The sequence below is a fragment of the Triturus cristatus genome, chromosome 4_2 (genome assembly GCF_964204655.1).
Source record: "Triturus cristatus chromosome 4_2, aTriCri1.1, whole genome shotgun sequence".
NCBI classification, from domain to species: Eukaryota; Metazoa; Chordata; class Amphibia; order Caudata; family Salamandridae; genus Triturus; species Triturus cristatus.
The window spans coordinates 946,766,353-946,788,897 of NC_140586.1; the positions used below are offsets into that span (position 1 = coordinate 946,766,353).

At 46.2% G+C, this 22,545-nt stretch overlaps 1 pseudogene across 1 annotated transcript in view; it reads left to right on the forward strand.

Moving 5' to 3' along the window:
• LOC146839050 (uncharacterized) overlaps positions 1-17,605 on the forward strand; it is a 73,350-nt pseudogene extending 55,745 nt beyond the window's left edge. The window contains exon 4 of the transcript XR_014960768.1: positions 14,579-17,605. The product of XR_014960768.1 is annotated as an uncharacterized LOC146839050 (transcript). The remainder of the gene's footprint in view (positions 1-14,578) is intronic.
• Positions 17,606-22,545: the final 4,940 nt, after the last annotated feature.

Below are 22,545 nucleotides of genomic sequence, written 5' to 3' on the forward strand. Positions count from 1 at the left end.
AATACCACAGCCTTCCCCGGCGGCCCTCCGACTCTATCAGACTCTAGAGGAACGGAGGGCACACCCGGGGAAAACAGGGAAACAAAACAAGGGGAGGCTGGAATACTTCAGGAAGAACAAGGGCTCCACGTCTGGTACAGGTGAGGCTGATATTACTGCAGGGAAAGAAGGGTTAATGCAGCTTTGCAATCATGAGGCTTCTCCAATATTAAATGTCAACCCCTTGTCTCACATACCATTCTACTGCTCATTCTGTAAGAACACTACAGAATCCTACTGCCAGTTCCAGGTGACCAGTAAATACGTAGAAGAGCTTCAAAGAGGATCCTGTACAACAGAGAAACCTGTATTCAGACTGGCGTTACTTCTCCTCACTTTTAACCCATGTATGTGTAAGATTCACTTACCCCCACTATGTATTGGTGGAACTGGAATCGTATAAAGTTTATATCAGCTGCAGGTGGAATATTGCACCTAATTTAGGGGTAATTCACATAGGTCAATGAACCACATATAGCCCTCACAAACGTTCTCTAACTATCACACATAGATATGGACTTTATAATAGTAGAAACAAAAAGCAGCGCAAAGCGCTGTTACCGTGGTTCAGTAACAGTCAACACTAATATATGCCGACACTTTGGAGGAACCCCCACAAGTATCGGCGGGGCCGAGGTCAGACCAACAAGAGAGGGAAGAGTACAATAAGGAATTAAAACAAAAAAGGGGAATGGATGCGGGGCTAAGAAGTAAATGCCTCTTTTCCTTTTAGAAGCAGAGCATGTAAACTAAGCTCTGTTCGGCGAGGTGGTGGCGCCGAGAGTCCGGGTGAAACTGCGAAGCTGTGGGCGGAGCTGCAAAGGCAACTCCAACTACGATAGATCTGAGATCGTCCCTATGGAGAGGGAAGGAAGCTGGAAGACATATCCACACCAAAGGGGACTTGCTGTTCTACGGAGGCACACGATACCAGAGTTTAACATCTCTAAGGAAACTGATTCGCCCTCCGGCGAAGAGAACGCCGGCGAAGCGAACGCACTGAGGAAACAGGAAGCAAGAAAAACCGGAAGTCATGCGCGATCATGCGGACGGAAATGGGGCCAAGAACTAGAACGCTAAGCGCGTTCGGGAGCGATTACGCTCCTTTTATACACTCATGCAATCGTCAGGCAGGGCTCCGGGGCTCCGGGGCATGACAGTATACTCCCCCCACAACGGTCCCCCACAAGTTTGGGTTTCTCAGGGTGTCGCAAGTGAAATTGGCGAACCAGACGAGGAGCGTGTACATTAACAGCTGGTTCCCACGTGCGTTCTTCCACCCCATACCCTTTCCAGTGAATGAGGTACTGAAGGGATTTCCCTACTATGCGGGAATCCATAATGGCCTCAACCTCGTATTCCTCCGAATCCTGAACGGTAATGGAAGCAGGTTTGCGAGGCAAACGGGTACCCGGTACAACAGGTTTGATCAAAGACACATGAAACACGGGGTGAATCTTAAAGGTGGCAGGAAGTTCTAATTTAAGAGCCACCGGATTGATCACCTTCAGCACTTTGTAGGGACCCATATATTTAGGGTTAAACTTGCGAGGACCACTCAGCGTCGTATATTTGGTGGAAAGCCACACCTTATCCCCCGGTGTATAAATAGGTTCTAAGCTTCTGTGCAGGTCCGCCCCCTCCTTATACCTCACTTTAGCCTGTTCTAAGTTCTCGCCAGCCTCTCTGTGTATGTTCTGTAATTGCTGAACCAAATCTGTAGCTGCCGGAGTAGGACTGGTAAGGGGAACTCCTGATGGTAAGAGCTTGGGGTGAAAGCCCGAAGCGCAGAAGAAAGGCGTGTGAGAGATAGAAGAATGTGGACTGTTGTTGTATGCTATTTCTGCTATCCATACCCACTCATCCCAATCAGTAGGGGAATGGAGGACCTGAGTTCGAATGTACTGTTCAAAACATTGGTTGACTCGCTCAGTCTGACCATCTGACTGCGGATGGTGACTTGAAGACAACCGAACGTCTATCTGTAGCAAGGCACATAGATTTCTCCAGAATCGAGACACAAATTGGGTCCCTCTGTCCGAAATCAAGACAGATGGGAAACCATGGAGGCAAACTACTTGCCGTAGATACACTGAAGCCATCTCAGCAGCCGTAGGTAACCCCCCCAATGGGACAAAGTGAGCTGTTGTAAAAAGATCTACAACCACTAACAAGGTATTGTTCCTTTTCACAGTGATCGGTAAGTCCACAATAAAATCAAGTGACACCGTGTGCCAGGGACCAGGAGGAGTGGGCAGCGGCAAAAGCAGACCCACCGGATTTTGTCGGGATGTCTTAGCTTGGGCGCATACATGACAGGTTTTCACATATGTTTCTATATCTTCCAGCATTTTGGGCCACCAAAAGCGTTCCCGAATTGCCTTGGCAGTCTTCTTGATCCCTGGATGGCCTGCCATGGGATGTGCATGATACCACTTCAAAACCTGGTCTTGTAATTCCAGGGTTGGTAACACCACTCCGCCTTGAACGCAAACATATCCATTCTCAATCGTTGATTCTTGCAAGCCTACTATTTCCTTCATGTTCACCGAGGACTGACTCTGTCTGATTAGATTCTGAAATCCTGTTTCAGAGAGCACTCCTCCTATGATGACTTCTCTAGCGATTATATTGGGCGACTCAGAAGGCTCGTCCGGTTGTAAGAAACCCAGTCGGGATAAGGCATCAGCCTTGCCATTTCGTCGTCCAGGCCTGTATTGTATAGTGAACTCATACTCACTGAAGAATTGAGACCACCGCAGTTGACTCATAGACAAAGCTTTGGCCGACTTCAAGTATTGGAGATTACGATGGTCGGTGTAAACTACAGCAGGATAACGAGCTCCCAATAGATATTGCCTCCATTCTTCAAAGGCCTTTTTGACTGCAAGTAACTCCTTGTCCCCTACCGCATAGTTGTATTCCGCAGGTGTGAACTTATGTGAATAATAGGCCACCGGGTGGCAGTGACCTGTGCTGGGATCCACTTGACTCAAGACACCTCCCACTGCCACTTGAGAGGCGTCCACCTCCACCACAAAGGGCAAGGCGGGATCCGGATGACGCAAGACAGGGGCCTGCGTGAAGGCCAGTTTCATGTGATCAAAGGAGTCATCGGCCTCTTTAGACCATACATATGGAACACCCTTTTTCAGAAGTGCGGTGAGGGGACTGGCCAATTCCGAAAAGCCGCGTATAAAACGCCTATAAAAATTGGCAAATACCCAAAAAACTCTGCAAGCCTTTTACAGTCACAGGAGCCGTCCAGGAAAGAACTGCGGAGATCTTGATGGGGTCCATAGCGAGACCCCAGGGAGACACTACAAACCCTAAAAAGGGAACTTCCTGGGAACGAAAGGTACACTTTTCCAGTTTACAATATAAGTGATTATCACGGAGGCGTTCCAACACTCTACGGACATGGCGGGAGTGATCAGCCATGGAAGGGGAGAAGATTAGAAGATCGTCAATATAGGCGATCACAAACTCATCCAGCATATCTCTGAGCACCTCGTTGATGAAAAATTGGAACGCCGCAGGAGCATTACAAAGCCCAAAGGGCATTACAAGGTACTCGAACAAACCCATACTTGGTACAAAAAGCTGTTTTCCATTCGTCTCCCTCCCTGACACGCACCAGGTGGTAAGCGCCCCGCAAGTCCAGCTTAGTAAAGTACTGGGCGCCGCGTACTCTGTCAAGGAGGGAGGCGATGAGGGGTAAAGGGTACCGGTTCTTAATGGTAACAAGGTTGAGTTTTCGGTAGTCTATGCAACAGCGAAGACCCCCTTCACGCTTGGGTATGAAAAACAACGCAGAAGAGGCAGGAGAGCGTGAAGGACGGATGAAACCTTTGTCCAACATCATGTCCAGGTACTCCCTCAAGTACAAATTCTCCTTTTCGGTCGACGCATAGACCCGGCTACAGGGGATTCTGGCTCCTGTCTCTAAATCTATACGGCAGTCATACACCCTATGCGGGGGAAGAACCTCAGCTTCTTTGGGATCAAAAACTGTCTTCAAATCTTGATAGCAGGAGGGTAGCTCTGTTGGAGGCTCCTCTTGCTCTAAGTCATGATTTACCTGTGCACTTGCAATCAAAGATTTCTGACCAATAGTATCCCGAAATGTCAGAGTAGAATTCATCCAATCTATGACCGGATTATGAACCTTCAACCATGGGATACCCAAAAGCACAGGAATTTGTGGGGACCGGATTAAGTCAAAAGCGATTTCTTCGTGATGATCTGGATCTATACTCATATGAAGCATAACCGTACTATGTGTTATGGGCCCTGAAACAAGGGGACTACCGTCTATAGTGGTGACTTTGCTCCTAATGGGTTTTCGTATGGTAGGTATGAAGTTCTCTCTAGCCCAATCTGAATCCATGTAATTCCCGGAAGCCCCAGAATCAATCATAACTGCTACGTGAATACCCTGTTGTTGGAAGGATAGATATGCGGATACATACAAATGAGAGGTGGGTGTGATGTCGATCTCAGAGGTGGAGACGGTGCATCCAGAGCTACCCGGGATTCTTGTCTCACAGGACCCCGGGCTTTCTAGTTTCCCGACTTCATGGTCGGAGTTGGCTTAATCGGACAGAGGCGCAGGAAATGTCCGGCCTTACCACAATAAAGACATAGTCTATTAGCTCGCCTTCTTTGCCGTTCTTCGGGTGATAAGGGACCCCTCACCACTCCGATCTGCATAGGCTCACCTTCCTCACTGCTCTTAGGGGACTCTGTCTTTTTATCTCTGGTGGATATATACAGGGGTTAAAATTTTCCCTTCTCTTGTCTCCTCTCCTTTAACCTATGTTCTATCTTAACCACTAGGTCAATCAGTTCAGTCCAAGACTCTGGTAGGTCCACTATTTGGGAGAGGGCGTCTTTCAATTCATCCCGCAGTCCCCTATAAAAAAGGGTACTACGCTTCTCTTCAGGCCAATTTGCCTCTACCACTAGCCTGCGGAAGGAGGTGATATAATCCACCAAGTCACGGTTACCCTGCTTCAGCGCTAACAACTCTGTATCTGCTGAATGCGTGTATGTATGTCTGTCGAATAACTTTCGAAATTCACGCTTGAAAGCAATATAACTGTATAACAGGGGATCGTCGCGATCTACTAAGGGTATAGCCCAATCTGCGGCCGACCCACTGAGATACGAAATCATAAAGGCCACCCTAGACTGGTCAGACAGAAAACAAGTGGCTTTACACGAAAAATGCAACTGGCAAGTTACTTACCTTCGGTAACACTTTTTCTGGTGGATACAGTATCTGCCTGTGGATTCCTCACCTTGTGAATATCCCCTGCGCCAGCAACATTCGGAAACTTTTGTAGCAGTCCACGCCGATGGGGTCGAAGACGACGTCACAGAGACACGGCTCCGCTCGCGACTCCGCTGACGTCACCGGCTCCATAAGAAGACCTCGTCGGCGTGATGACGTCAGTTCCGCCCCTTTTTTCCGTGCCTTCGAGGCACACGGACGGACTGACAGCAATATATATACACAGTATACACAGTACACAATATGCACATCAACACACCCAGTGTGGAAAATAAATAGATAACAAAGCACAAGAAATAACATAATGCCTTTGACCGTGATAAACACATTTGAAACCCATCAAAAGAATTGCAGGCATAGAAATACCGGTATAGAAGGATGGACAACAGGGAGGCGGGTGGGTCAGTGAGGAATCCACAGGCAGAGACTGTATCCACCAGAAAAAGCATTACCGAAGGTAAGTAACTTGTTCTTCTGATAGATACATCTGCCAGTGGATTCCTCACCTTGGGAATAGATTCCACAGCAGTCCCCACTCCCGGAGGAGGGTGTCCACCCTTCTATACCAGAAAATCCTGAAGGACGGAACGAGCAAAGTGTCCGTCCCTCCTCACCTCGGTGTCTAAGCAATAATGTTTTGCGAAGGTGTGGAGGGAAGCCCAAGTTGCTGCCCTACAAATGTCCTCCACAGGAACACCCCTAGATAAGGCAGATGTAGAAGACTTTGCCCTGGTAGAATGAGCCCTCAAACCCTCCGGAGGCTCCTTACCAGCTAGGGAGTAGCAGATCTTGATGCATAGTACAATCCATCTGGAAAGGGTGCGCTTGTGCACCGCACGACCCTTCCTGCAGCCAGCAAAGCCCACAAAGAGCTGGTCATCAATCCTGTAGTCCTTTGTCCTGTCCAGGTAGAAGCTCACCGCCCTCTTAGGGTCCAAGCGGTGAAGCCGCTCGTCCTCCTTGGAAGGGTGAGGGGGAGGATAAAAGGAAGGAAGGGTAATGGACTGCCCCAGATGGAAGGGAGTTACCACCTTAGGCAAAAACGCAGCCCTGGTCCTGAGTACCATTCGTTCAGCATGAATGGTCAAGAATGGGGGTTTTGAACTTAGAGCTTGAAGCTCACTTACCCTCCTTGCCGAGGTGATTGCAACGAGGAATACAGTCTTAAAAGACAACAGCCTCAAGGGACACTTGTGCAAGGGCTCGAAAGGAGAACCCATAAGATAGGTTAAAACAAGGTTTAAGTCCCATTAAGGCACAATAAAGGGAGTAGGAGGAAACTTGTTTGTAAGGCCCTCTATAAAACGCAGAACAATAGGCGACTTGAACAGCGACGGCTGATCCGGCAAACAAAGGAAAGCCGACAGAGCCGACAAATATCCTTTCACAGTAGCCACAGCAAAGACTTGCTGAGCAAGAGAAAGGGCAAACTGTAGAATGTTAGACAGACGAGCCTTCAAGGGATCAATGGACCTCTCTCCACACCAGAGAACAAATTTAGACCACCTATATGAATAAATAGATTTGGTGGAGTGTCGCCTGGCCGATAAAATAACATCCACCACATCCGGCGGGAGAGAGAAAGAATTCAGGTTGCCCCGTTCAATCTCCAGGCATGAAGGTGTAAGCTCTGGAGATGGGGGGTGTAGAACCTGCCCCTCCGACTGCGAGAGGAGGTCTGCCCTCAGAGGGAGACGGAGCGAAGGGCACGAGGAGAGGTGGAGAAGATCCGTGTACCATACCCTTCTTGGCCAATCCGGGGCGACCAATATAACTTGGGCCCGGTCTTGGCGAATCTTCCTCAGAACCCGAGGAATCAAGGGTATGGGAGGAAACGCGTAAAGGAGTCGTGAGCCCCAACTCAACTGAAACGCGTCCCCCAACGCTCCCTGCATCGGATACTGGAGACTGCAGAACGACGGACAGTGCGCGTTCTCGCGGGTGGCGAACAGATCACCCGAGGGGTTCCCCACGTCCGAAAGACATAACGAACCACCTCCGGATGGAGCCTCCACTCGTGATCGGCGGAGAACTGCCGACTGAGACTGTCCGCACGCACGTTCAGCACCCCGGCCAGATGATTTGCCATCAGACAAGTCCGATGGTCCTGAGCCCAGGACCACAGACGCAGGGCCTCTCTGCAGAGACAAAGAGACCCCACTCCTCCCTGTTTGTTGATATACCACATCGCGGTTGTGTTGTCCGTCAGGGCTTGAACAGACAGACCGGGAAGGGAGGAAGGCCTTGAGCGCCAAACTTATCGCCCGTAACTCCAGAAGGTTGATGTGAAGCAACCTTTCCTCTGGAGACCAAAGACCCTTGATCTCCAGATCCCCCAGATGAGCACCCCACCCTAAAGTGGATGCATCCGTTATCACTGTGGCCACCGATGGAGGAAGATGAAAGGGCTTCCCTTGAGACAGATTGCCCTCCATGCTCCACCAAGATAGATCCGCTGCAGCTTCTCTGGAGATCCTGACAGACTCCCTGAGATCTACCTTGTGCTGATACCACTGCTTGCGGAGGCACCACTGGAGCGCCCTCATGTGCCAGCGTGCATGGTTGACCAACAGAATGCAGGAAGCGAACAGACCGAGCAGGCGAAGGACCTTCAGAACTGGAACAACCGCTCCGTTGTAAAACAAAGGAATCATTTCCTGTATGTCGAGAATCCTTTGAGGAGGAGGGAATGCTCGACACACAGTAGTGTCCAGTACCGCACCTATGAACCGGTTGCGCTGAGAGGGAACCGGGCACGTTTATCGAGAAATCTGAACAACAGCTGAGTTGTATCCTGCAGATGACGCAGCACCTTCTCCGACGACTCCGCCTTGATCAGCCAGTCGTCTAAATAAGGGAAAACTGAAATCCCCGACCTTCTGAGATGGGCTGCTACCACCGCCATCACCTTTGTAAAGACTCGAGGTGCCGAAGTAAGACCAAACGGGAGGACCGCAAACTGATAATGTTGCGACCCTACCGTAAACCGGAGGTACTTCCTGTGCGACTTCAGGATGGGGATGTGGAACTATGCATCCTGCAAGTCGAGAGACACCATCCAATCTTCCTGATTCAGCGCCTGAAGAACCTGCGCAAGAGTGAGCATCTTGAACTTCTCCTGTTTCAGGTAGAAGTTCAGGATTCTGAGGTCCAATATCGGACGCAATCTGCCGTCCTTTTTCGGAATCAGAAAATACCGGGAGTAGCATCCCTGACCCCTCTCCTGCTCTGGAACCACCTCTATCGCACCTTTTTGAAACAGCTTTAGGACTTCCACCTGGAGGAGAAGACGGTGGTCCTCCGAGAAAGTTCCTTGGCAAGGAGGGTAATTTGGAGGGAATTCCCGAAAGGGAAGGGCGTACCCATTTTCTACAAGATCTAAAACCCAGAGATCTGTAGTTACAGACTCCCAATCTTGTAGAAAATGGGTAAGCCGGCCCCCCACAGGACCAACATGATCCGGAATGTCGGATCTAGGGCTGCTTTGCGGTGGTGGGAGGGGCTGAGGAAGAGGAGGAGGAGAGTTGACGGCCACGTGAGCGACCCCTGATCCTTCCTCTGTAACCCTTGGACGAAGAGCCTTGCTGTTGCTGCTGGGTCGGCCTATAAGTGCGAAAAGTCGCCCTTCCAAAGCCTCTATACCTTTTGAAAGTTCCTCTCGGCTGAGATTGAAGGCCCAACGACCTAGCCGTAGCCTTACTTTCCTTTAAAGCGTTCGAGAGCAGCATCTGCCTTCTTCCCGAACAAACCAGATCCATCAAAAGGCAAGTCTAATAAAGTCGACTGCACATCAGAAGACCGAAGACCCCATGACTCTGGCAACTGAGTCTGCTGTGTCCAGACCACTTTGGATAACTTGGCGAGCAGCCGCCTGGGCATCAGACAATACTTCATTGAAGCCGGCCCTATCCTCTTCTGACAGCTTTGGTGCCAACTTCTTTGCCGAGTCCATAAGCGCATGTATATAGCGCCCCAACAAACACGTTGCATTTGATGACTTTAGAGCCATACTGGCCGATGAAAAGACCTTTTTGGCCGATTGGTCCACATTCTTGGCCTCCCTGTCTCCTGGAACCTGAGGAAAAGCCCCTTTTGATCGCCCGAACAAGCCGCCTGAACTACCAAGCTTTCAGGCGAAGGGTGCGAAGTTATAGAGTGGCTCCAGGGGATCCTGAATTTTTATCTCCTTGCGACTGCCCTGGAGACTGCAGGAGCTGAAAAAGGTTTGCGCCATACCTCTAGCACAGGTTCCATAATAGCTTTGTTAAAAGGTAACAAAGGCTCTGAGACCGCAGTAGGTGAATGCAACACCTCAGTAAGAATGTTAGATTTAAATTCCGTTGTTGGTAATTGGAGATCCAACAATTCCGCAGCTTTTCTAATCACCGCATGATACGGTGCGGCTTCTTTAGAGGGCTCATCCGATGGTGGAGTGATCTCCCACTCTGGAGACAATTCCAGTCCACTCGCCTCCTTTAATTCATCAAACACATCGTCAGATTCAACCAACTCTCCCTCTTCAGCCTCTTCCAACAGAAAACAGAAAGCGTCTTTCATCCACCACTCTCTGTGCTTCCCTTCTTGAACGAATTCGAACCTGCGGCGTCGGCGGCGCCGTGATCAAATCCGACGGCGCCGGCAGCGGCGTCGAACGCGGAGCAGCCGGCGTCTAACGAAGTCGAGTCGGCGCCGGTGAAGAGGGAAGCGGCGTCGATGTCCTCGGCGTCGCTGGAAAGAATGGAGCTTGAGGGTAGACCTGCGGCACTCCCAAATTGAAAGCCATTGGACCCATCGGACCTATAGGTGCACCAGGGGTATACATGGCCCTTGAAAACACCCCGTACATTGCATTCAGATAATGCGTAGGGTCCTGACCTGGACCAGGAAAAGCAGGATACTGGTCAGGTAACACCGGACTCGGGCCTGCCGGCGCCGACGGTGGAACAAGCGGCGTCACAGTCTCACCCGGAGCCTGACGATCATCATCCGGGACCGGAGACGGAGCCGGAGGACTTGCTGGAGCCGGAGATGGAACCGGCGTCAGAGATGACAACGGCACCGGAGATTCAGCCGGAGCCGGCGAAGCCACTGGAGAAGAAGGAGCTGGAGGTGAAGCCGGGACCGGAGAAGGAGACACGGACTCTCTCCGACGTCGAGCAGGCGACTTCGACTTCGGAGCTGAACCTTTATCGGAATGATGATGCGAAGAATACCTCCTCTTCTTCTTATGCTTCTTACTCTTTGAAGCATGCCCCGAAGTCGACTTGGACGCCGACCTCGACCTCGACCTGGATCCAGACCTCCTTCTTCCTCTTTTTTCCTTCTTCTTCATTCTGGCGATGAAGAGCTTCGCCTCTTTCTTTAAGCGCCTTCGAGCTCATTTTACGACAACTCGAGCAGCCTTCCACATCGTGGTCTGAAGAAAAACACCAAACACAATCGTCGTGCGGGTCGGTGATAGACATGTGCTTGCCACATTCACGACAAGGCTTGAAACCAGACTTTCTCGTCGACATTTTTCAAAGAACAGAGAAATTCAGAAAATACACAAAGTAACAAGTGAAGCTACTAGTAACGATTCCCGAAATCCGTTGGCGTCGTCATCACGCCGACGAGGTCTTCTTATGGAGCCGGTGACGTCAGCGGAGTCGCGAGCGGAGCCGTGTCTCTGTGACGTCGTCTTCGACCCCATCGGCGTGGACTGCTACAAAAGTTTCCGAATGTTGCTGGCGCAGGGGATATTCACAAGGTGAGGAATCCACTGGCAGATGTATCCATCAGAAACGCCGCACACCTAGCAGCTTCCCCTGAGAACCTCTCTGGTGGGGCTAGAGGAATAGAGGGTGGGGTGGTAACGTGTATCACAGGAGTGGGAACATCTGAACTACCTCCCACTGCCGCTACCCCTTGCTGTCTCTGGAGTGCGTCTACTCTATTAGCCAAAGCCTGTGTCTTAGCCTGCAGATTCCCAATCATCCCTGCAACATCCGCCAGGGAGACCGCTCCCAGATCCATGACGCTCGGGCGGAACACAGCACGTCGGCTTAGCGTTCTGTTATGAATACCAGGAGGTTCCGCAGGAGCGTCAGGAATCCGGAGAGAATACCACAGCCTTCCCCGGCAGCCCTCCGACTCTATCAGACTCTAGAGGAACTGAGGGCACACCCGGGGAAAACAGGGAAACAAACGGAGGCACACGTTACCAGAGTTTAACAACTCTAAGGAAACTGATTCGCCCTCCGGCGAAGAGAACGCCGGCGAAGCGAACACACTGAGGAAACAGGAAGCAAGAAAAACCGGAAGTCAGGCGCGATCATGCGGACGGAAATGGGGCCAAGAACTAGAACGCTAAGCGCGTTTGGGAGCGTTTACGCTCCTTTTATACACTCATGCAATCATCAGGCAGGGCTCCGGGGCTCCGGGGCATGACATAGCCCTTATACCCTTCCACTCTAAAAGGAACTAAAGCCCAAGTCTCTTGTAAACAAATGATTTGAAAACAGCACAAAGTAGCTAGTTGGTTATTCTGAATCTTTGCTTGAACCCCATTTATATTCCTCGAACATAATCTGACTCTTTCATTCATAATTGTTGGCCCCCTTAAAACAACATCAGATTGTAGATGTCAATCCCGCCTGACATTATGGAGGGCTGCTGTTAGCCAACCTAATTTGACAGTGTCAAATAATAGGTCTCCTTTTATTTCCTCTAATGATTTTAAAAGATGCCTGTTGGTCATACCTATGGGGTTTTTTAATATTGAGTATTTCTTATTATTCCCTGTTCTCATTTGGTTATGATTTTGTAATTTTGATGAAACAAAAGGGCTAGGATAGGAAGGTTGCAGGGAGTAGATGATGTCCAAGTTACTAATGTCGATTCTCGATTATTATTCTTGATTGTGAGGAATTCAATTGATTCTATGTCGGTACATTTAATTTTCTTTAATGAGGGTACTGCATTACACAATTTTAATATGTTCCCGCGATTCAAGATATCATTATTACCCCTAGATTTATATTCCGGCGTAAAAATTATCTGCACCACTCCTTTTTGATCTGGGTTATTTAATTTAATTTGTTGCAGGCTAATTTCACCTTGAGCATGCTTAATTAACCTTCCATTATGATTACTAACAGGTTTTTAACAAATCTCTATTTGTTTCATCCCATCTGATACTCTCACTCTTTGCTCTATTTGTTTCCAATTGTGATGGCTTATTTTCCGTCTGTTTATTACTTTCCTCCACTTGCATTATTTCTAAGGACTGAATTTTCCCATTCTCTATCATTTTTATACTATCAGCTTGCTTGTTTAAGCATTTATTTTTCAAAAGTACTTGTACCTCCGATAGATCCTTGTTAAATAGAGGGTAAAGGGTTTTGTTGGAGACATTTGTTTACCCTCACCTTCACAATATGATACTTGGTCATGGTTGTTTCCAGTGTTCAATCTCACTATATCTGATGCATTTGTACATTTTATACTTTTAGAAGCTCTATTTCTTGCTTTCCTTTGTTGTTTCCTCTGTCTTTTTGATAGATGAACTTCCAGAGCTGAGTCTGTCATTGTTGATTGTGTCGAGCATAGGTTTATCACTTCTTGTTCTTTTGTTTTATCATCTATTTTTTCTTTAACAACAACAACAGTATTGTTTTTACATTTTATTGTATCTTTAGAGGGGCAGTCGGTCTTGATGGGTTGAATTCCCACATTAGGAAAATTCCCTTTTACATTGTCAATTATTGTTTTTAAAATATCCGGAATGGGAGCCAGTTTGTTAATTAGTGGGGCTGGGGCACAACTACACTCTGCATACGTAGATATTGGCTGAGATTGTGCCCTTACTATTAGATTATTTAGCCTTTTTTATCTGCTCAATTCCGGCAACAGAGGATGCCATAGCACTCAAGAGATCTATTTGGACCTCCATTTTGTTGGACTGATATGTTAAAGCTTCCAGAGTTAATTGCGAGGTTTTGAAGAATAAATCCCAAATTGCTCCGGCATTCCCACTTCCTGGTACCTGGTCTATGGTGTTGCCCATTTATGAATGATAGGTCCTTATACTCCTCTTTTTATGGTACTTGAAAATCATGTCCCTCGTCACAAGAATTAATGAATTGTGGATTAATATTCAAAACGTCTTTTTGATACGGAGTACTCCAACGCAGCAGAGTTTCTGGGTTGCTGTTGTATTTGTCCCTATTAATTTGAGATCCATTATTTTGATTACTTTTCGGCTGGTCCAGTTTTTGAACGGAATTTATTTTAGACAGATTAAGATCCGATGTCAGTGGGGTATTGGCTTCCCTTATAATTTTCACCCCACCATTTAGTTCATTTGGAGCTTCTTGCTCTGGTTGATTTATTTGGCCCAAATTAGATGGTTCCCCTATACCGTTAGCTTTTCTGATTTTTACTTGCACTTCTATTGGCATTGGTTGCCTAGTTGGTAGTAGTTGCTGAGTATCTCCCATTGTTAGATTTGTGCATTTTGGGTCCTCTTGTTGTGAACAACCACTAAGTGGAATAGTTAACATCTCTAGGTCCGTTATTTGACCCCAATGGTTGACTTGATCCTTAGTTGAATTTGACATTCGTTCGACTTCAGCTTCAGACTCAGGATGGCCTTGTTCACTTATTCCTTGCTTAGGGGAAATAATATTTGTTCTACTCAGTGGTTTAATTAGAGTTGAAGATCATATGGGTTAGTTAGCAATGTTAGCATAGCACCAGTTGGATCTTTCATAAAATCAAACTTAGACGGCGACTTTCCCAGTTTCCCAAATGTATGGACCTTAGATGATTTAAAGGACTGTATGTCACCTGCCTGTTTTATTTTAAACGTATCCAATATTAGTGTTTGTTGTATTTTTCTTTTCCTTTTGATAGGAGGGAAAGGTGGCCGCTCCTTTCCTGACCTCATAATACTATAATAAAAAATACTAATAGTATATTTTTTTTTAATATCTGTTTGGTGCCAGTCCATATGACTTTAATTTCTGCCTTTGGGATTCTATGTTGCAACTCCATAGGGTACATGTATCCTTTGTGAGCTTCATAAAATGTTGAAAATTCTACAAATCCTCACTCCTACATCCAAGTACTCTCATGCTACCACTCTACACTTTGCCCTGTCTGAAGAACAGCTCAACATTTTCAAAATTCTGCATTGATTTGGCTTGTAAATTATATTTTGGAAAATTTACATGTATTAACTATTTAATTTTAATACTATAGGTGATTGAAATTACGGCCGAAGAAAGCAAGATTTAGCACTAGGCAACTGAATGTCGGTGCCATAAGGATTATTTTGAAAAACTGAAGGACATCCAGCATTCTACGTTTAAACAATTTCCAAAAATCTAGGTGTGGCGAGGAAAGTACTATACCTGTAAGTGAAGTCTCTAATTTTGCATTTCATTAGCCCAGAGCAAAGCCATATCTGTGCACACAGCATCAGAAAATAATGCCAGAAAGAGCAATCACAGTATCCTCATCTGAAATATTATCAGAAAGACAAATTGCCTCAGCATGACAGAATAACGTTCATCTAAAGCATCATGTAATTCCAGAGAGGAAGCACACACTGCATAAAAGAAAGATATAGCAAAAGGTTTCTTCTGCAAACCATCAAAGAAAAGACGCTGAAAGAAGACTCCGAAGCTGACACGTTAACAACCAAAAGATTGGAAAATCACCCTTGTTCAACAACCCTTTTTTTAACCAGTTACGCAAGTTTGAGACTATCTGCCTCTGGATAGAACAGCACGACCCACTCTGCTCACTCTTGCGAAAACCTCGAAAATTCACCACTTTATTGTGTTCATGATATCTCAGATCGTTTCCTTTTTATTGTGTACTGTTCTGTAATTCTATGCAAATCGCCTCAACATTATCTGTTGTGCAGGAGTGATATGTAAAACTGTTCAATATAAAAACGGATTAAAGGAGCACCATTGCGCTATAGCTAATGTACATAAACCCTCATCCTCAGAACTACAAACCTTAACCTTACACCAAACATAGAAAGGGTAAAAGGAACAGATGTTTCTGTGACTGATGATCCACAATAGTACTCTGCACGTTCTAATGTCCTCAGTTACTGCCATTACGTCAGTGCAAAAAGGTACTTATCAGTTTAATCATTAAATATCAGACTAACACCTTATCACTGCATTGCTAAGAACCTATACAAATAGATTTGAGAAAAACTTCAGTCACAAAATAAGTTGCTGCCGGAGAGGCTATTACCTAAAGACTATTATCTGGTTGAAACATTTCGATAGGTGTTACAGGGCTGCTTCTAGACATATTTTGTTCAATTCAAGTGTTAAGAAGATTACACACAATTTCTTTTAGAGATAAATGCTGAACATTATCTAAACAAGCCTGACTCTAAAATCAGGTTCACTCTTACCGTGGCATATAAGCAAGAGAAAACTAAACAGAGATATTAACTCTAGGAATACACCTTATAAAAACACGGACTGTGAGAACATATTCAGTGTTCAAACCCGCCCCAATCGAGGCAAAATAACCGAAGTTGGGGAAAAAAGTTACCTGTGCCAAAAAAGATAAAGCCATAAATCTTATCTCACAGAATTTGACAGAATGCACACTGGGAAAAACCACTCCCAGTGCTTAGTATGCCAAAAAAGTTTCCGCCGTAAATCTTATCTCACTGAGCATATGAGAATCCACACTGGGGAAAAACCTTATCAGTGCTCTGAATGCCAGAAAAGTTTTAGTGTCAAACCGAGCCTATATCGACATGCATTAACCCACTCTTTGGAAAAACCTTTCCAGTGCTCTGAATGCCCACAAAAATTCGGCATTAAATCTCATCTCACTGTACATATGAGAATCCATTCTGGGGAAAACCCTTATCAGTGCTCTGAATGCCAGAAATGTTTCAGTTACAAAAACAGTCTCACTAAGCATAGAAGAACCCACACTGGGGATAAACCTTATCAGTGCACGGATTGCCAGAAATGTTTCTTTGACAAATACAGTCTCAATCAGCATAGAAGAACCCACACTGGGGATAAACCTTTTCAGTGCTCTGAATGCCAGAAATGTTTCAGTTGCAAAAGCACACTCACTGAACATACAAGAATCCACTCTGGGGAAACCCATTATCAGTGCTCTGAATGCCCAAAACATTTCCAACGTAAATCACGTCTAACTGCACATGTGAGATTCCATACTGGGGAAAAACCTTATCAGTGCTCTGAATGCCAGAAATGTTTCAGTGAAAAAAGGCATCTCACGCTGCATATACAATCCCACACTGGGGAAAAACCTTATCAGTGCTCTGAATGCCAGAAATATTTCCGAGACAAAAGAAGTCTTTCTCAACATACAATAAACCACACTGGGGAAAAACCTTATCAGTGCTCTGAATGCCTAAAAGATTTCAAACTTAAATCACTTCTAACTGCACATGTGAGATCCCACACTGGGGAAAAACCTTATCAGTGCTCTGAATGCCAGAGATGTTTCAGTGACAAAATGAGACTCACTAAACATACAAGGACCCACACTTGGGTAAAACGATATCCGTGCTCTGAATGCGACAAATGTTTCAGTGAAAAAAGCAGTCTCATTCAGCATTTAAGAACCCACACTGGGGAAAAACCTTATCAGTGCTCTGAATGCCAAAAATGTTTCAGTCAAAATATCGGTCTCATTCATCATATAAGAATCCACACTGGGGAAAAACCTTATCAGTGCTCTGAATGCCAAAAATGTTTCAGTCAAAATATCAGTCTCACTCAGCATATAAAAACCCACACTGGGGAACAACCTTATCAGTGCTCTGAATGCCACAAATGTTTCATTGGAAAAAACAGTCTCACTCATCATTTAAGAACCCACACTGGGGAAAAACCTTATCAGTGCTCTGAATGCCAGAAATGTTTCAGTGAAAAAAGCAGTCTCACTCAGCATATAAGAACCCACACTGGGGAAAAACCTTATCAGTGCTCTGAATGCCACAAATGTTTCATTGGAAAACACAATCTCACTCATCATATAAGAATCCACACTGGGGAAAAACCTTATCAGTGCTCCGAATGCCAAAAATGTTTCAGCCAAAAATCTCATCTCGCTCAACATGTGATAATCCACACTGGAGAAAAAAAATATCAGTGCTCTGAATGTCAGAAAAGATTCAGCAGTAGAGTTGGTTACAAGCTCCATAAGGAAACATGCCATCAAAATAATTCAGTGCTCCGAATGCCAGAAAAGCATCAATTTTAAACTCAATCTCACTCTACATGAGCAAACGCACACAGGGGAAAAAACATTACCAATGTTATGAATGCCAGAAATTCTAATTTGATAGGCCCCGCCTCACTAACCATAAGCGACTCCATACTGATGAAAAACCTTATGAGTGCTCTGAATGCCAGAAAAGCTGCTGAGAAAAACGCTATCTCACCATGAGAAACTCCACACTGGAGAAAATCCTGATGCCATAAAAGCTTGAATCTGAAAGACAGTGTTATGCTTCATGAGAGATCCCACTCTGGGGAAAAACCTTATGAGTGCTCGAAATGCAAGCAAAGTTTTGGTTACAAATTATTTCTCACTTGACATGAGCGAACACACACACGGGGGAAATAAGCCTTATGTGTGTTTTGAATGTCAGATAAGGTTTAGTCTTGAATACAATGTAATTTCACATGAGAGAATTCACACTGGACTAAAGCCTTATACAGGAGGGGAAAGCCAGAAACGTTTAACTCAGGAAGGAGATCTCACTAAACATGAGAAATGCATCCACACGAGGTGAAAATTAAGGCATATCTGGAGTTGCAGAAAAGCTTCTAACAACCTGCCTTTACATGAGAGAGCACATATTGTAGTTGCAATAGGATTCATCAAGAAACTCTTGCAGGATAACTTAGGCTGCCCTCATGCAACTTCCAAAGAAATTTTAGGCCTGGATTTTTTTTTAATTGCAACAGAATCCACAATTTGAGTATCAAAACTCTCAAGGTCTTTACTTTACAAAGAGAAGTGTTAGTGCTTGCAAAAATCAACTAATTGCCAAAAAAGTCACAATATTAATGTCTTAAATTTTACTCCACCCAAAAGGTTTCTACTCACCCTTGTTTCTTAACATATGACTGATATCTATATTTTCATGATAATATTAAGCCTATGCGGAGTTCCTCAATGAAGAACTCCGCGAAGTGACAAAAAAACTCTGGTGGTCTACGCGGAGTTCCGCGAGCAACGGAGTGCATAAGGGTCATGCCGGTCGTGGTGATTTTGATCTCCTGGTGTTTGTCCCGCCCTGTAAAAATAATCGCAAATGGCACCATGTGCAGCGCAAGTGGGTGCAGCTGTTTCCACTCGAGCTGCAGCTTTGTTAATGCGAAGGAAGGTTTCTCAACGTGAGTGGTTGTGACCTGCCGCGACCACTCGCATTGAGAAATCCGACGACCCACTTTGAGAAATTGCGCCAGGTGATTGATTTTGCTTTAAGGTTTTAATGTATCGAATTCACATTACCCTTAGATTGGCATTACGGCTGAATGTTCAATCATCACGAGGACTCGCATAAGGAGCCTTTGGGTGACCCCCATGTATGAGCCGGTACGAGAGACCTAGGCTCCATAAGGGTAACTAATGTAAATAAACGAGAGATATTTCTTTCTCCATATAGAACGATTTGGTGTAATGGTTAAGTTGTGTGTCTTTGTCTTTTACTTTGGCAGTCCCCTGATGAAACTCTAAGAAGTGTCCTTGACGTGTGCCTAGCGACTATTGTTGCCCTGATGAAATCGCCACAAATACTCATGGCGATGAAACATGTTGGCACATGATAATGGTATGCATGAATAGCTACCTGTTTTAAGCTTTGGATTGGGTGCACTTCTAAGGAAGAATAAAGTTGGAACCTATAGAGGGTGCATTTTTTCCATTTTTTAATTTGCACTACTTAGTCGCACCACTTACCTGCAACAGTTTCTTTTGGGTTTAAAGTGTTTATATTTATTTTTATTTTGGAGCGTGATGGCTACCAATGATGAGAAGAGTGGGCAAAGCTGATGAGTACCAGTCAGCAGGCTCAATTGGTGTTGCGCACGTGAGGTGCCATCTCGTCTCTCTTCACATTTTTTCTTTATGTTTCTTGCATTAACCAAATGATTAGAGAAGCTTTCGGTGTACTTTACACAAGCTTTTACACCACGAGGCTCATTGGGGGGACTGCTTTAAGTAAAGTTTGTTCAAATTGAAATTGAAGGTGGCGAACCTTTTGGTGACTACCCCAAGCTTTGATAATATGGGGAGCATAGAATAACCTAATTGATAGGGTTTTGAACCACATTGTGTTTGACCAAGATTCCTTCTAAAAGACCTAGGTCTGTAGAGAAATAGATTGATTTTGCTCGCCAGCTAGACCATGGCGAGCGTGAACAAGGAAAAATCTCATCAGGAGGTGGATTTTCTCCGCTCCGGCACATGACGTTGAAGAGCGCGAGCGTAGAAAAAGACCTAGCTACGCTCCATGTAGCGGAGTTTTTAGGAACTATGGGAGCTCCGCGGAGTACGGAAAACTCCGCAAGCAGAGTTCACCACCCAGAATGAGATAATATACAACAGCAGGAAAATATAACAAACCAATTACTTGCCTTCGGTAACGCTCTTTCTGGTGCTCTTTCTTGCCTGCAGATTCCTCACCTTGTGAATATTCCCCACATGCCAGACTGGATCCTCAAACTTTAAAGCAGTCCTGCTGCACGCAGTAGGAGACATCATGCAGCTCAGTGTCGACGTCATTCTGCTCCAGAAGTGACAAGCGTAGACGCATAGAAGCACTTCCCATGCGCACTGTGAACAACTACAGAGGTCTATGAGTTCATTATCTCCCAGGTCTGTATCACATATGCAGGCCCTGGGCAGATATTAATTCACCATTTTTATCATGATTAGAATTCAGATGAGGCCTTTTCATTCCCAAAAATTCTAATTGTATTCTCAGCAGCAAGTGTCAATATAAATCGTTGAGTGAGGACTGCGCAGTGCTCAAGATGAAAGTGATATGATGATAAAACAGTCCGATCCACATTTTGTACACAAAAACAGGGCTGTAAATTACTTTTGTACAATACAAGTTAAGCAAAGGCGATTCTTAGACATAATTTATATGAAATAGCCCCTGTATAGTCAATGTTTCAACCGTTCCAGTTAATTACCATGGTCTCATCATGACGGTAGATCGCAGCCTCTCCAATATGCGTCTCAACTATATTCAATACAACCCAGTAAGGATTCTTCTGTATCTCGGGGCAGCGTACCTGGGAGGAAGTAAAATTCAACTAAGCAGTTCCAGCACTCGTTCGTGAATCCTCGGCTCGCTGTCAAACACGTTTGTGTGACACTTCCTGATGAGACCATCGTCATTGACTGCCTTGTCTGTGAGAAGCTGCACCAGTCCTCCTGTGATGGTGGGCAGGAAGACCTTCACCGCCAAGTGAAATGCTCCCACTCCAACAGCTTGATGTGGAGTTGGGTCTCTGCGGGTGACGAGGGTTCCCTAATCTCTGTCTCCCATATGGCCTTCCCATCCCAGAAGTGATACATCCGTCACCACTGTTAGGTCTGGGTGGAATAGGGAGAGGGGTCTGCCACTGGCATAATCTAATTCACTGGAGAAAATGTTGGATACTGCCTACAATAGGGTGAGTCAGTGTCTGGAAGGACACAAAGAGGTTTTGCAGCTGCACCAGTTGTAGCAACAGGTGACTCAATGGCTTGATGTCCTGGACTTTGCCTTTGTGTGCCATGGCCATGAAAGAACTGGGAGACCTGCTGTGTTTGCAGCAGGGTCTGGCGCTGGCAGTGTTGAAAAACCCTACTGTAGCCAAAAGGGGACGAGATTTGTGATGAAATTGCGTGGCGGAGGCAGACAGACCCAAGGAATCTGTCTGGGGCCTAGTCCGCTTTCTTGCTTAAAAGGTGAGAGCCATCGAATAGCTTGTCCATTAACGATGCTTGGGTATCTTTAGAGAAGCGTATAGACCTAATCCAGGCAATGCACCGAAGGTCCACACTCGTGCCAATCGCCTGACCAAAGCAATTGGCTGTGTCCAAGTCACAACATATTACAAACTTTGCTGCAACACATCTATCCTGAACAGCTTGTGTTCGCCGGCAGAGTTTAGGCCACTGTTTCCCACAGGGCATGATTATATTTGGGAGCATTGTGTCATTCAGACCCTCCAGCATTTAGCGATGTGCAAAACAAATCGCCAGTTTTGTAACAAGCCTGCACTTTTCATAAAAATGCCAGTGAATGCTACCTCGTCCTTGCATTGATCCAGCGCTCGCCAATGGGCCAATAAAAGGAGGAGTCTCAGCAGCAGGAAAGTGATGTGTTCTTTGTTTATTTACTCCTCACCGGCCTGCCTGCTGTTTTGCATTCAGCTGAAGGGCTTCGGACTCCACCACCTGCCGCTGGACCAGAGGACCTTCCTAGCTGCAGCCTGGACTCTTCTGCAGCCAGAGGAGAGAACAGACTGTATGTCGGAGATGGGGGTACCAAAAAGAAGATCAGGTAGGTTATACTGGCATGCTGCAGCAGTGTGCATCTGTCTCCTCTACTCCTACCGCTTGCCTGTTCTTCCTTGTCCTCGCCCAGGGCTGTGGGTGCCCTAGGCAAGGAAATGGAAGGGGACATGGGTAAACCAGCGTGGTGGCACCTGACAGGGGGCAGTATATTACTGCAGGGCTGCATCTCCCATGGGGGATGTCGTGGGACCGGGGACAAGGCAAGATTTTAATGCAGTGGAACACCGGGACCAGTGGACCAATATTTTTCTAATGGGGCCCACCAAACGCGCCAGTGCCCCGTCCACTGCTTGAAACTGGTTGAGCCCTCTGGCCTTTCTTTGGTGGCTCCCACTCACCCCTTCTCATGCAGCTTTATCTCACTAGTGTTTTGGTGGTGGGGTCCAGTGTTTTCAGGATACAATGGTGAGTGTAGAGGCCAGTGTTTGGCCTTAGGAAAAAAGGGTAGGGTATGGGTCAGTTTGGGTGGGGGTGGCAGGATAGAGGGCAGTGTTATGGCAGAAGCAGACAGTGTAGCCGAGTAGTGTTTTGAGGGTAGGTGTCAGTGTGGGGTGTAGCTTTAGGGCAAGCAGAAAGGGCCAGTGTTTTGTGGGAACGGATGATGGCAGTGTTTTGGGGAA